This window comes from Tenrec ecaudatus, chromosome 16, assembly GCF_050624435.1.
Source record: "Tenrec ecaudatus isolate mTenEca1 chromosome 16, mTenEca1.hap1, whole genome shotgun sequence".
Classification (NCBI taxonomy): Eukaryota; Metazoa; Chordata; class Mammalia; order Afrosoricida; family Tenrecidae; genus Tenrec; species Tenrec ecaudatus.
In genome coordinates, this window is record NC_134545.1 from 7882303 (window position 1) to 7890511 (window position 8209).

Here is an 8209-nt window from a genome sequence, read left to right on the forward strand (position 1 = left end):
CACTCTTGTTTTGCTCTCTCTCTCTCTCTCTTCCCCACACACACATCCATTATCTCATGGTTTCCCTCTGTGCAATCAGATGACACTTTGAGGGACCCACTCTGCCTTTTGGAGACCAGGCCCTGCCCTTTTGAAGAGATGTCCCAGGATGGGAGAGGGGCTCTCGGGACACTGTCAGGAAGGGTAAAGGCTCCCAGAACGGCACACAGAAGTCTTATCTGGGCCTGTGCAGTGACTGAGCAGTGATAGGGGGCTTCCTGGTGCTTTCACACCGAGACCTGCAGCATGTTCCTGGCAGAGTTCAGGGCAGAGGCTGCATGGGAATGAGCATGGTTGCTGGGGAGAGGAGGTGAGCTTCCACACTACAAGGAGGCTCCCCGTGAGGGAGTTTGGAGCCAGAGCCCCTGGGTTTGCTATGTGACCTCCCAGGAGTCACCTGTCATCTGTGGGACTTCATTTTTTCTTGGAAGGCGGAGTTGGTGACAGTCACTGTGAAAACAAAGTGTGCTAACATGTGGACACTCCCCAAGAGCTCTCAGTCCTCCCTGTCCATGGAGCTGGTGGAGGGACCCAGTCAGGCCCTCCCCTTCTCCTGTCCAGATCCCTGTCGTGGATCCCATCATCCCAAGGAAAGCCCTGCAGGGCGTCCCTCCATCTGTCCTCTTGGCTCACCTGGCACCACCCAGCCAGGGAGACACGCCAGCTGCCTTGTTCAGTAAAAGCTCACTTCTCCAGCCCCGTTTGGTCTTTGACTATGAGACCTCTCCACATCCTCTTCCCTCCTCTTAGGGTAGAGATATGGGTGGGAGTTGGCCTGTCTGACCAGACAGTGGGTCAGCTCAGGGGCAGTCAGCCAGTCATCTGAGCAGAGCCTGCCAACACAGGACTCTGACCAGAAGTCCAGAAATTGTCCACCTGTCGAGATAATGCAGGCTAGTTAGTGACTGCTTCACCACTGGACTTAGCTCCCAGGAGCCATCTGAGTGGGAACTGACAGTGGTAAAAGGAGCTATGGGGAGACAAGACCAGGAACCTGGACTATTGTGCTGGCTGTGTGGCCCCATACAGTCATGCCCTCCCTTTGAACCCCCTGCTGATGCAGCAGTAAAATGGACTGCTGTGAAGGGTGCAGGCCCAGCGAGAGCCTTGGCCACTTGCTTCCCTGGTAACTAACTCTTCGCGGCTGGTCTTTGACTCGGTCCAGTAGCATCAGAAGCTGTGTTTATGAACATGGGCTAGGCAATCTGGGGTTGAATGCCAGCTTTGCCATTAGTTAGCTGTGTGTCCTCAGGCAAGTGAGTTGGCCTCTCTGTGCTTCTGCTTTCAACCAATACTATCAGCTCTCAGGGTTGTTGTGAGGAGTGAATGGAGCCATGTGACAAGCTGGTGGAACCGTGCTTGGCTGCACTCAGTGCTGTTGAGGATGTGTTCCGCAGAATGACCAGGTGTCCTGAGGATCGGGTGACTCCGTTGTCAGGGTTCCCTCACTGTTGTGGCACGGTGTACACAGGAACTCCAGCCCAATGCCAGTCCCTCCACTAGATTACAAGAATCTGCAAAGCTTAGGGGTCTGCTTCCTTCATTCTTTCCTGCTCACTAACTAGAACGCCTCTGTCAAGGAGCATCTCCTTCTCTCTCTGCTGCCTGGTACCCTAGACTAGTTCCATGCTGGCAGAACACTGACCAAGCCTTTCTTCCCCTTTACCTGGGCTGCGTGGTACCTGGGCAGATACTCAGGAGAGGCAGAACACCTCTTGAGCCTGCCCTGTCCTTGATGAGGCTTCAGAGCTACGCATGGCTCACTGCCATGCTCCCCAGGGTCAGAGGAGGGCTTTTGGTTTGGTTTCTGCATGATTATGTACTCACAGATTTCAACTCATCACAGTTTGGGTTTTTCTTTCTTGATGCTCCATTGTCCTGCCTCCAGCCCCCAAGAGTCCCCTTCAGGTTGTAGTTTGCCCAGGATTCGTTTCCACAGAGACACAGTGCAGGTGGCAGAACAGATGTCAGCAACGTGGAGCCTGGGGCACTCTGAGGTTTCGGGACTTCCCCAGACTCTGTGATTTATGGGTGGCCAAGTCAGGGTTCAATTCTAAGTGTGAGAGTTGGGTGGAGATTTGATGGAGGGCCAGGCATAGCTCCTGGTTCTACTCTTTGCTGACAATACGCCGAGCCTCCTGGGGTGTCAGTTTCTGAGTCTATAAAATGGGCTTAGTGACAGTAGCAATCCTTTTGCACATGCTTTGCGCATGGAAGTGATCAAACCATGCAAAATTATCTCATTAGCAACCCTGTCATCATGATCCCTTTCACTGGGCGTCAAGAAGATGCGGCATGGGGACACAGCCAAGTTCGCAGTGAAAGGCCAATCCATTAATATCCTATCTTGCTGGAGAAGGTAGTATTCTGGGGTCTCTAGACCATGTCCACTCTCTCAGCTGGGACAGGCTTTTCAAAGGTCCTTTTCTCTCTTTTTTTAAAAATAATTTCATTGGGGGTTCATAGAACTTTTATCGCAATCCATACTTCTATCCATTGTGTCAAGCACATGTACATATATTGCCATCTTCATTTTCAGAACATTTTCTTTCTACTTGAGTCCTTGGTATCAGCTTCTCATTTTTCCTCCCTCACTCCTCTACCCTCCCTCCTTCATGAACCCTTGATAATTTATAAATTATTATTATTATTATTTCATGTCTTATACTGACCGGTGTCTCCACCCACTTTTCTGTTGTCCAGACCCCTGGGAGGGGGTTATGTGTAGATCATTGTGATTGGTTCCCTCTTTCTACCCGCACTTTCCCCTTACCCTCCTGGTATGACTACTCTCAATATTGGTGCTGAGGGGTTTATCTGTCCTAGATTCTCTTTGTTTCTGCCTTTAATCTGTACCCATGCACATGCTCTGGTCTAGCCAGATTTGTAAGGTAGAATTGGGGTCATGATAGTGAGGGCAGGTGGGGTATTAAAGAACTATAGGAAAGTTGTATGTTTCATTGGTGCTATACTGTACCCTGACTGGCTCATCTCCTCCCCGAGACCCTTCTGTAAGGGGATATACAATTGCCTACATATGGGCTTTGCTTCTCCAGTCCACACTCCCCCTCATTCACAATGATTTGATTTTTTTGTTCTGGGTCTTTGATACCTGATCCTATCGACACCTCATGATCACACAGGCTTGTGTGCTTCTTCCATCTGGGCTTTGTTGCTTTTCAACTGGATGACTGCTTGTTTATTTTCAAGCCTTTAAGACCCTAGACACTATATCTTTTGATAGCCGGGCACCGTCAGCTTTCTTCACCACATTTGCTTATGCTCCCACTTTATCTTCAGCGATCATGTCAGAAAGGTGAGCCTCACAGAATACCAGGTTAATAGAACAAAGTGTTTTTGCATTGAGGGCATGCTTGAGTGGAGACCCAATGTCCATCTGCTACCTTAATACTAAATCTGTAAATAGATGTTCATAGATCTATTTCCTCATCATCATATAGAAATATATTTACATATGTACATGCCTGTATTGAGACCTCTATAAATGCCTTTTGTTTCCTAGTTCTTTCCTCTATATCCTTAAAGATCCTTTTCAAAATCCCTACTTAGGACCCTGGTGGTGTAGTGGTTACAAGTTGGACTGCGATCCTCATGATTGGCAGTTCAAAACCACCACCAGCTCCTCAGGAGAAAGACTTGGCTTTCTACTCCCATAAAGAGTTACAGTCACGGAAATCCACATGGTGTGGGGGGCGGGGCACTAAGAGCCAGCATTGACTCAATGGCAGTGAGTTTGGTGTTTTTTGGACCCAGGTCATACTTTGTAATGAAACTTTTTATACTGCAACCTAACTTGGAAAAAAGAGTGAAAATCAGTCTTTTAAATAAATGTTGTCCAACACCTTGGAGGGCATCTGAGGCCTCTGCCAGCCATTTCTGGTCCTGTGGGGGGAAGGGTGGCAGGAGACCCTCCCAGGCCCTTCACTGAACCTCACCAGCCCTACTTTGCCACAGGAGGGCCGCTTTGAGTCAGTTGAGGGGTTCAGAGATGGGCTTTGAGCTGTCCCACAACTAAAATCTACTCTGCCCTTAAACAGCCCCCCTCCTCTCATCCCCCGAGTGTCCAGATCTGAACAAGGGCAGCCTAGCACCAGAGGGTTGCTTTGCAAACACATTGTTTAGCCTGTGAGCCCACCTCTTGCCTGGTTCCTTCAGTAATGTTTCTTGAACACTTCTCTGAATGGATGTGACTAGTTGAAAGTACCCACACCATGAGATCGGGGAGAGAGTGGTGAAGTTGTAGGAAAGGATTGGGGAGAGGGGGGTGGCGGGGAGGCACGATGTGTGCCAGGCTGTGTGATGGGGTGGGGCACAGCTGAGAACAGGACAAACTGGACCCTGCCTGCCATCAGGGATGAGAGGGGAGATTTCAAGAAACAAGCAAATAGACCTGTCTAGCTAGCCTGCAGGGAGCTGCAGGGCAAGATGGACTAAGAGCAGACTAAGGACTCCATTTAGGCACAGAGGCCAGGGAAGCCTTGGGGGTGTGCAGTTATAGGAGGTCCAGGCAAAGTCCACAGCAGATGCAAAGGTCCTGAGGCTGCCAAGTGCTAGAACTGAGGATAAAGGAGGGAGTAAGGACTGAGAGCTGGGCAGGGCCAGACCAGGCTCAGCTCACTGACCTTCAAGAGACCCTGGATTTAACCTTAAGAGTGATGGAAGTCCTGAAGCATTTTAGGCCAGGGACTGATGGGGCCGGATTCATGTTGTTAAAGTACCCGTGGGTGCTGTTGCAGAGCCAATGGCTGGAGGAGAGGGGCTGCATAAGACCAAGATTCAAGAGTATTTTGGACAGAAGGCTAAGAGCCGGCCCTGCCTCCCTGCCACTCCCTCCACCCCAATAATACTCTACCCACTTCATCTCTCCTCTGCTCTTGAATTCTCATGCTAGAGATACATTTTGTAGGTCAAACATCCATTCAGAAAAGGACACCAATTACCATAGAGTTATCAACCACACCCAGGTCAAGAGTCAGACTATCTCTAGCCACCCAGGAGCATCCATTGTCCCCAGCCCTCCTGTCATCCCCACCCCCACCTCCCAAACACAGCCATTCAGTTCCTGACATCTAACAGGGCAGACCCATCTTCCCCATCTTGTACTTGACAGGCCAGGAATCACGCCTCGTGTGCTCCTTTGCATCTGGCATTTTGTATGATGTATCAATATCTTTGAGTGTTGTTGTCATTCATTCATGCTTGTTGCCCTACCATCGTATTCCATTGGGTAAATAGATCACAAATTTATTTATCCATTCTACTGTTAATGGGCAGTTGGGCTGTTTCCAGTTTGGGCCTATTATGATTAGTGCTTCTCTGAGCCTACTGGACCAGTGCTTCCCATTCTTTAATGGACTCATTAATCACCTCTCTGTTGTGGATGTTGTTGCCATGGAGTTGATTCCGACTCACGGTGGCCCCGTGTGTAAGAGGAGAGCTGTACTTGATCAGGCTTTCCAAGGCTGCTCTTTCAAAGATCTCAAGTTGGACGTGAGCGGCCAGTCTTTGGGGTATTAGCCAAGTGTGTAAACCATTGTGCCATCTAAAGAGTATAAAACCATTGTGCCATCTCCTAAGAGCCCTGCAAACTAAAGATCTAGATTGCATTTCTCATATGTTTCTGGGTGATGCCTGTGCTGCTTGGCCTAGGACTATAATTTGGACAAAAAAACCTCAGAGTTAAACTTGCTGCCATTGAGTCGATAAGTGACTCTATAGGGCAGGGTAGAACTGCCCCTGTGAGCTGCTGGTGCTTAGAAACTGCTGGCCTTTCGGATCGCAGCCCAACTGGTAACCATATCACCAGGGCTCCTCTGGCTGTGCACAGCAAGACCTTTTTTTTTTTTTTTTTTTGTAGACAACAAAGCCTGTTTTATTGCTTGGGGTGAAAGCAGCAGAGATGGGGCCTGGGGACAGAGGTGGCAAAAGCACTTGCCTTGGTGTCCCTGGGTTCTGGGCCTCGGCACCTGGACCTGCTGGCCATTGGCTTGTAGGCTGGGCCCTCACTGAAGTCAAGTGCCCTCAATCCTGGGAGCCGGGTCTCTCCTCCTCCTCACAGTGGCCCGGGGGACTGCCTGGAGACTGGTCTTGGACACGGGGTGTGACACTGGGCTCCACAGTGGGGCGAGGCCTTTAGGAGGTCTTCTTGGCAGAGGCTACCCCCTTCTTTCTGGGGGCCTTCAGCAGTGCCAGCTTCTTGGGCAGACTGCTGTTGGCCTTCATCATGACGTCATGTTCAATCTTTTTCCGGATGCCAACCTCCAGGTCCTTCTTGAGCTTTCGCTGCTGCACCACGCGCGCCTTCTTGGGGGCGATGACCCGGCCGCCCTTCCTCGGGCCCCGGATCTGCTCCGAGGCGGCTGCCGACGCCGCTGCCTTGCTCTTGGCCGACTTGTGCGCCTGGAACTTGCGCTGACCCTGCGCCATGGCCCCGTGTGCACCGGCGGGGGCCCTTTTTTTTTTTTTTTTACAGCAAGACCATATTTTGATGAGCCTATTTCTCCTGGGAAAATGCCACAAGAAGGCACAGGCACAGCTTTAGCAGACACTGCCAAGTTTACCCGGATGCCAACTGACTTGCCCACCAGAAGTGTATGAGAGTTCCAATTGTGCCCTATCTTCACCAACCCCTGGAACTATGTCTTTTTCATTTTACCCGTGTTTTAATGGGGACACAGAGGTATCTGGTTGTGCGTTAAATGTGTATTTCCCAGATAACTTAGGAGCCTTGGTGGTATAGTGGTTACATGTTGGGCTGGCAGCTTCGAGGTCAGCAGTTTGGAACCATAGAGCTATTCCGAGGGAGAAAGATGGGACTTTCTACTCCCATAAAGAGTTAGTCTCAGAAACTCTTAGGGGCAGTTCTACCCTGTCCTGTAGGGTCCATATGAGTCGACATCAACTCAAAGTGAATGAGGCTGGACATCTCTTCATGTGCTTTTTTGGTGGTTTTAATGTCTATTTTGGAGAAGTATCTATTTGGGTGCTTGCTCATTTTTTAGTTGGTTTGAGTTCTTTATATATTCTGGATATAAACCTGGGTCAGATACATGGCTACCAATATCTTTTCCCATTCGGTAGGCTGCCCCTTTACTTTTAGTTGTTGTTTCACTTTTTATTGTGAGTTAGGTGGGGGTTTCCAGATCATCAATAACTTAAACAACTTATCAAACCTCCCAGTAGCTTGCCCTGCCCCGTCTTCCCCGCCACTCCCGCTCATGTTTGCTTTTCTCCCTCTTGTAGGATATACTCTTCCTCCTCTTCACCTGAGTTAGCACCTGTCTGCCCTCTAGCCTATGGCTTCCCCTTCCTTCCTTTTCCCTCCCACCCCTAATAATCATCAAAATCTGTTTCTTTTGGCCTAAAAACCTTTATCTTGATTTTTGCCTCTTCATATCGATGAAGTCCATTGATACACAAAAGATTTTTATCTTGATGAAGTCCAGTGTACCTGGTTTTCCTTTTGTTTCTCCTGCCGTTGGTATTTTATCTGAGAATCCATGGTAAATGGAGGTGGGGGCTGGCGGGGCGGGTGGTGTGGACCACAGATCCTGGAGCATTACCCCTAGGTTTTCTTCTATCCACTTGAGTTAATTTTCATAAATGATGTGAGGCAGAGGTCCAGCTTTATTCTTCTGCCTGTGAAGATCCAGTTGTCTCAGCCTCTTTTGTTAAAGAATTACTTGTTCTTTTTAATGCAACAGTTCTTGTTTGGGGACTTGGTTTTTTGGTGCTGTTGAGTTGGTTTCTACACATAGTGACCCTGTATGTGACAGAATGCAACATTGCCCGGTCCTGGGCCATCCTCAGTCATTTCTATGGCTGAGCCCGTTGTTGCAGCGACTTGTGTCGCTCATTGAGGGACATCTCATTGTGTCCTTCTCATTGAGGGCCTTTTCTTTTGTCTGACACTCCACTTTCCTTTCTCAAGGGTCTGGTCTCTCCTGATAACAGGCCTAAAGCACATGAGACCAAATCGTATGACTTTCTTGTTGGTTCCCGGGGTGGGGATGGCCTTCACATTCTAGAGGGCAGGGGCCGAGTCTCAAGAGGGTGATGATCATGGTGGCCATCAATGGAGTACTCACTATGTACCAAGCTGTCATTTCATCCCCAGCAGCTCCCAAGCTGCTTGAGTCAGGCTCACTCA

General features: G+C 49.4%; 1 pseudogene; it reads right to left on the reverse strand.

Annotated features, from left to right (window-relative positions):
• Positions 1 to 5894: 5894 nt before the first annotated feature.
• Positions 5895 to 6504, reverse strand: LOC142428891 (leydig cell tumor 10 kDa protein homolog pseudogene; annotated as a pseudogene).
• Positions 6505 to 8209: the final 1705 nt, after the last annotated feature.